General features: G+C 48.4%; 1 pseudogene; it reads right to left on the minus strand.

The window, feature by feature from the left end:
* Positions 1-7,675, minus strand: part of LOC139023553 (F-box/LRR-repeat protein 17-like) — a 411,307-nt pseudogene that overhangs the window by 139,590 nt on the left and 264,042 nt on the right.

Below are 7,675 nucleotides of genomic sequence, written 5' to 3' on the forward strand. Positions count from 1 at the left end.
AGCAGTAGTTGAGACTGTTGTGGGGAAAGTCGTAGAGACTGTTGTGGAGAGAACAGCAGGAGAGACTGTTGTGGAGGGAACAGTAGGAGAGTTGTGAGGGAGCAGTAGTAGAACTGTGTGGAGGGAACAGTAGGAGAGACTGTTGTGGAGGGAGCAGTTGTAGAGACTGTTGTGGAGGGAACAGCAGGAGAACTGTTGTGGAGGAACAGTCGTAGAGACTGTTGTGGAGGGAAAGCAGGAAGACTGTTGTGGAGGAGTCGTAGGACTTGTGGAGGGAACAGCAGGAGAGACTGTTGTGAAGGGAAAGCAGGAGAGACTGTTGTGGAGGGAAACAGGCAGGAGAGACTGTTTGGAGGCAGCAGTCATAGAGACTGTTGTGGAGGAGCAGTAGTAAGAGACGGTTGTGGAGGCGAGCAGTCGTAGAGACTGTTGTGGAGGGAAGCAGGAGAGACTGTTGTGGAGGGAGCAGTCATATAGACTGTTGTGGAGGGAGCAGTAGTAGAGACTGTTGTGGAGGGAAAGCAGGAGAGACTGTTGTGGAGGGAACAGCAGGAGAGACTGTTGTGGAGGGAACAGCAGGAGACTGTTGTGAGGGAGCAGTCGTAGAGACTGTTTGGAGGGAGCAGTAGTTGAGACTGTTGTGGAAGGAGCAGTAGTAGAGACTGTGTGGAGGGAACAGTAGTAGAGACTGTTGTGGAAGGACAGTAGTAGAAGAATGTTGTGGAGGGAGCAGTAAGTAGAGACTGTTGTGGAGGAACAGCAGGAGAGACTGTTGTGGAGGAACAGCGGGAGAGCTGTTGTGGAGGGAGCAGTCGTAGAGACTGTATTGGAGGGAGCAGTAGTTGAGACTGTTGTGGAAGGAGCAGTAGTAGAGACTGTTGTGGAGGGAAAATTAGTAGAGACTGTTGTGGAGGAGCAGCAGTAGAGAATTGTTGTGGAGGGAGAAGCAGTAGAGACTGTTGTGGAGGGAGAAGCGGGAGAGACTGTGTGGAGGGAACAGTCGTAGAGACTGTTGTGGAGGGAGCAGTAGTTGAGACTGTTGTGAAGGAGAAGCAGTAGAGACTGTTGTGGAGGGACAGTAGGAGAGACTGTTGTGGAGGGAGCAGTCGTAGAAAATGTTGTGGAGGGAGCAGTCATAGAGACTGTTGTGGAAGGAGAACAGTAGAGACTGTTGTGAAGGGAACAGCGGAGAGACTGTTGTGGGGGAGCAGCAGTTGAGACTGTTGGTGGAGGGAGCAGAGGAGCGACTGTTGTGGAGGGCAGTCATAGAGACTGTTGTGAAGGGAGCAGTCGTAGAGATGTTGTGGAGGGAACAGCGGGAGAGCTGTTGTGGAGGGAACAGTAGTTGAAGATGTTGTGGAGGGAGCAGCAGGAGAGACTGTTGTGGAGGGACAGCAGGAGAGACTGTTGTGAAGGGAAAGCAGGAGAGACTGTTGTGGAGGAACAGTGGGAGAGACTGTTGTGGAGGGAGCAGTCGTAGAGTCTGTATTGGGGGAGCAGTAGTTGAGACTGTTGTGGAAGGAGCAGTAGTAGAGACTGTTGTGGAGGGAACAGTAGTAGAGACTGTTGTGGAAGGAGCAGTAGTAGAGATGTTGTGGAGGGAGCAGTAGTAGAGACTGTTGTGGAGGGAACAGCAGGGAGATGTTGTGGAGGGAACAGCAGGAGAGACGTTTGTGGAGGGAACAGTGGGAGAGACTGTTGTGGAGGGAGCAGTCGTAGAGACTGTATTGGAGGGAGCAGTAGTTGAGACTGTTGTGGAAGGAGAAGCAGTAGAGACTGTTGTGGAGGGAACAGTAGTAGAGACTGTTGTGGAGGGAGCAGCAGTAGAGAATGTTGTGGAGGAACAGCAGGAGAGACGTTGTGTGTGAACAGCAGGAGACTGTTGTGAAGGGAAGCAGGAGAGCTGTTGTGAAGGAACAGTGGGAGAGACTGTTGTGGAGGGAGAGTCGTAGAGACTGTATTGAGGGAGCAGTAGTTGAGACGTTTGTGGAAGGAGCAGTAGAGAGACTGTTGTGGAGGGAACAGTAGTAGAGACTGTTGTGGAAGGAGCAGTAGTAGAGAATGCTGTGGAGGGAGCAGTAGTAGAGACTGTTGTGGAGGAACAGCAGGAGAGACTGTTGTGGAGGGAACAGCAGGAGAGACTGTTGTGGAGGGAGAAGCGGGAGAGACTGTTGTGGAGGGAAAGTCGTAGAGACTGTTGTGGAGGAGCAGTAGTTGAGACTGTTGTGGAAGGAGAAGCAGTAGAGACTGTTGTGGAGGGAACAGTAGGAGAGACTGTTGTGGAGGGAGCAGTCGTAGAAAATGTTGTGGAGGGAGCAGTCATAGAGACTGTTGTGGAAGGAGAAGCAGTAGAGAGCTGTTGTGGAGGGAGCAGCGGGAGAGACTGTTGTGGAGGGAGAGCAGGAGAGACTGTTGTGAGGGAACAGCAGGAGAGACTGTTGTGGAGGGAACAGCAGGAGAGACTGCTGTGGAGGGACACGTAGGAGCGACTGTTGTGGGGGAACAGTCATAGAGACTGTTGTGGAGGGAACAGCAGGAAGAGACTTTTGTGGAGGGAGCAGTCATAGAGACTGTTGTGGAGGGAAGAGCAGAGAGACTGTTGTGGAGGAACAGCCTTAGAGACTGTTGTGGAGGGAAAGCGGAGAGACTGTTGTGGAGGGAGCGTAGTAGGACAGTTGTGGAGGAGCAGTAGTTGAGACTGTATTGGAGAGAGCATGTAGTTGAGACTGTTTGTGGAAGGAGAAGCAGTAGAGACTGTTGTGGAGGGAACAGTAGTAGAGAATGTTGTGGAGGGAGCAGCAGTAGAGAATGTTGTGGAGGAGAAGCAGTAGAGACTGTTGTGGAGGAGAAGCAGGGAGAGACTGTTGTGGAGGAACAGTCGTAGAAGACTGTTGTGGAGGGAGCAGTAGTTGAGACTGTTGTGGAAGGAGAAGCAGTAGAGACTGTTGTGGGAGGGACAGTAGGAGAGACTGTTGTGGAGGGAGCATCGTAGAGCTGTATTGGAGGGAGCAGTAGTTGAGACTGTTGTGAAGGAGCAGTAGTAGAGACTGTTGTGGGGAACAGTAGTAGAGAATGTGTGGAGGGAGCAGAGTAGAGAAGTTGTGGAGGGAGAAGCAGTAGAGACTGTTGTGGAGGGAGAAGCGGGAGACTGTTGTGGAGGAACGTCGTAGAGACTGTTGTGGAGGAGCAGTAGTTGAGACTGTTGTGGAAGGAGAACAGTAGAGACTGTTGTGGGGACTAGGAGAGACTGTTGTGGAGGGAGCAGTGTAGAGACTGTTGTGGAGGAGAGCGGGAGAGACTGTTGTGGAGGAGAGCAGAGAGACTGTTGTGGAGGGAACAGGAGAGAGAGACTGTTGTGGAGGGAACAGCAGGAGACTGCTGTGGAGGAAAGTAGGAGCGACTGTTGTGGAGGGACAGTCATAGAGACTGTTGAGAGGAACAGCAGGAGAGACTGTTGTGGAGGGAACAGCAGTTGAGACTGTTGTGGAGGGAGCAGTCGGAGCGACTGTTGTGGAGGAGCAGTCATAGAGACTGTTGTGAAGGGAGCAGTCGTAGAGACTGTTGTGGAGGGAGCAGGGGAGGACTGTTGTGGAGGGAGAAGCAGGAGAGACTGTTGTGGAGGAACAGCAGGAGAGACTGTTGTGGAGGGACAGCAGGAGGACTGCTGTGGAGGAACATAGGACGACTGTTGTGGAGGGAAAGTCATAGAGACTGTTGTGGAGGGAACAGCAGGAGAGACTGTTGTGGAGGGAGAGTCATAGAGACTGTTGTGGAGGGAACAGCAGGAGAGACTGTTGTGGAGGAAACAGCCTTAGAGACTGTTGTGTAGGCAACAGCGGGAGAGACTGTTGTGGAGGGCGAGTAGTAGAGACAGTTGTGGAGGGAGCAGTAGTTGAGACTGTATTGGAGGGAGCAGTAGTTGAGACTGTTGTGGAAGGAGAAGCAGTAGAGATGTTGTGGAGGAGAAGTTTAGAGAATGTTGTGGAGGAGCAGCAGTAGAGAATTTGTGGAGGGGAGAGCAGTCGAGACTGTTGTGGAGGAGAAGCGGGAGAGACTGCTGTGGAGGGACAGTCGTAGAGACTGTTGTGGAGGGCGCAGTATTGAGCTGTTGTGGAAGGAGAAGCAGTGGACTGTTGTGGAGGGAACAGTAGGAGAGACTGTTGTGATTGAGCGTCGTAAAAATGTTGTGGAGGGAGCAGTCATAGAGATGTTGTGGAAGGAGAAGCAGTAGAGACTGTTTGTGAAGGGAAGCGGGAGAGACTGTTGTGGAGGGACAGCAGTTTGTCCCTCCACAACAGTCTCTACGACTGTTCCCTCCACAACAGTCTCTACGACTGTTCCCTCCACAACAGTCTCTACGACTGTTCCCTCCACACCAGTCTCTACTATTACTCCCTCCACAACAGTCTCAACTACTGCTCCCCCCACAACAGTCTCTACGACTGCTCCCTCCACAACAGTCTCAACTATTGCTCCCTCCACAACAGTCTCAACTACTGCTCCCTCCACAACAGTCTCTACTGCTGGTTGCTCTACAACAGTCTCTCCTGCTGTTCCCTCCATAACAGTCTCTACGACTGCTCCTTCCATAACAGTCTCTACTGCTGGTTGCTCTACAACAGTCTCTCCTGCTGTTCCATCCACAACAGTCTCTACTGCTGGTTGCTCTACAACAGTCTCTCCTGCTGATCCATCCACAACAGTCTATATAACTTCTCCCTCCACAACAGTCTTTATTACTGCTCCTTCCACAACAGTTTATATTATTGCTCCCTCCACAACAGTCTCTACTGCTGTTCTATGAATGAATGTGAATGATTGTCTGTTTGTGTGGTTGTAGTCTCTAACGTCTCCCACAGCAGAGTAGTTAGAGAGAGGAAGTGTGTGTCATTGCTGTAAATCTAGACAGACCAGGACTGCTTTACCCTGTCGTCAACACAATTACTGACCTGATGACATGACACAAGGCCTGTGTGTCTGTGCCAGTGTGCTTGTGTGTGCATGTGTGTGTGTGTGTTGGACTAAGCAGTGCAACATATCTCCTTCGCATAGAGTTGATCAGGCTGTTGATTGTGGCCTGTGGCCCACTCATCTTCAATGGCTGTGCGAAGTTGCTGGATATTGATGGGAATTGGAACACGCTGTCATACATGTCGATCGAGAGCATCCCAAACATGCTCAATGGGTGACATGTCTGGTGGGTATGCAGGCCAGGGAAGAACTTGGACATTTTCAACTTCCAGGAATTGTTTAACGACATGGGGCCTTGCAATATCTTGCTGAAACATGAGGTGATGGCGGTGGATGAATGGCACGACAAGATCGCATCACGTTATCTCTGTGAGTTCAACTGCAGCCAGGTCAAGACCCTGGTGAGGACAACGAGCACGCATTTGAGCTTCCCTGAGAAATTCTTCAGTTTTGCAAACCCACAGTTTCATCAGCTGTCCAGGTTGCTCGTTTGAGACGATCCCGCAGATGAAGAAGCCGGATGTGGAGGTCCTAGGCTGATGTGATTACACGTAGTCTGCGGTTGTGAGGCCAGTTGAACGTACTGACAAATTCTCTAAAACGACGCCGGAGGCAGCTTATGGTAGAGAAATTAACATTAAATTCTCTGGCAACAGCTCTGGTGGACATTCCTGCAGTCGGCATGCCAATTGCACTCTCCCTCAACTTGAGACATCTGTGGCATTGTGTTGTGGTACAAAACTGCACATTTTAGAGTGGCCTTTTATTGCCCCCAGCACAAGGCGCACCTGTGTAACGATCATGCTGTTTAATCAGCTTCTTGATTTGCTACACCTGTCAGCTGGATGTATTATCTTAACGAAGGAGAAATGCTCACTAAGAGGGATGTAGACACATTTGTACACAGAATTTGAGAGAAATAAGTTGTGACCCAATTCAGCAAACTAGGCATATGTCTCAAGCCACGACTTTACAGGAGAGCCATTTGAACGTAATTTTTTTTTWATCAAAATGTGTTTTTTGACAGCAATGCCTTTTCGAACATGTGAACGTTCATGTGCCTTAATTTAACAACCAATGTGCATGCCATCTGTAAATACGAATGAAATTGTTAAATTACAAGACTTGTTGGTTAAGCCACAGAAAAAGCAACCTTCCCACTAGCCATGATTGGCTGAGATAATGAGTGGACTGGACATGCCGAGAGAGGTGTTTGGATTGGTCTGCCATAGAAGCTTGTCAGTCTGTGTTGGTAATCCTGTCGAAAGCGGCTTTTTTGTTATGTATTGTGTAGTGGAGCTGCATAAGTGTTGCTCTCCACTTTCTGGAGGATCAACTTTTGAAATCAGTGGAATTAGAGTATGATAGCTAAAGAGATGGAGAAAACACCTGTCTCCGGATGACATCTTCAATCTAAGGGCAACCGTGAAATGGCATTCCTGACAGGGAGACGCGTCCATCATGCATGATGATGTATACAGGTAAGATAGTCTAGCGTTAGCTAGCTACATTTTCAGATATTACAAGTTTTCTAATTTTGACAGAAAGTGGTTTTATTTCAAGCTAAAGTGTACTGTTAGCTAGCTAGCTAACGTTAGCTGGCTGGCTCCCTAGCTAACGTTGTGATTCGTTTCACAGAGCGTTTTGCTGTTCTAGTTAGAGCCTAATGTTAGATAGCTAACATTGAACATGGTTGGTTAGCTCCCAGCACTGTGGCATTGTTGGCACTGTTCACTGTTGTTTAAGTAGCAAAAATTGAAGTTGTGTTTTTTTACATGAGATAAAAGGAGAGACTCAGAGCTACAAAATGGTATATCATACACTGCATTTGAGGAACAATGGGAAGTTATTCTGCTTTGAAAGTTGATCAACTTGTAAACTCACTTTTGAGAAAATCGCCATTGAATGTTTTGCTATCTAGTGAAGAGCTCTTTGTCTACACCCATTCAGCATCGTTCACACCCTCTTAAGCTTTAGCCCCACCCATCTCGTTTCACTCTCGAAGCGCACACTTGACACTCTGTACAATGATTTGTTTACCTCTGGATAACATGAAAACAGCCTAACCAGCTCGGCTGGCAACAATTTCATTATGCTTTTTTGCAGACGTTTACTGACACTGGCCATATTCAACGGGTGTTGTACACACGTCATGTAACATTAGCTAACAAGCCAGCCAGCTAACGTTAGCTAGTTAACTTCTTCAGGCTGCAAGCCCGACACCGGTACACTTATGACAACATCCAGCTCAAGTGCAGGGCGCGAAATTCAAAATATATTTATTCGAAATATTTAACTTTCACACATTAACTTCTTGGAACTATAGGGGGTGCTGTTCCGCATTAGCATATTTGGGTCTCCAAATTAAACTGCCTCGTGCTAAATTCTTGATCGTACAATATGCATATTATTGTTATTATTGGATAGAAAACACTTTCTAGTTTCTATAGCCGTTGGAATTTTGTCTCTGAGTGGTACAGAACTATATCTACAGCACTTTTCATGACAGGGGTCAGATTTCAGAAATTTTTACCCCTGATCTGGAGTCTGTTTTTAAGGCGACAGTGAATGCTATGAAGAAACCGACACTGCCTACGTGGTGTCTGTACGTCATCAACGTTTTGAATAAGGAGTCGATTGCACAATCACAGCCACTATAAAACAAGAAACGCAGTGAAGTTTAACTCACTCTCTTTTCTTCGCG

Source organism: Salvelinus sp. IW2-2015, linkage group LG33 (assembly GCF_002910315.2).
Source record: "Salvelinus sp. IW2-2015 linkage group LG33, ASM291031v2, whole genome shotgun sequence".
NCBI lineage: Eukaryota > Metazoa > Chordata > Actinopteri > Salmoniformes > Salmonidae > Salvelinus > Salvelinus sp. IW2-2015.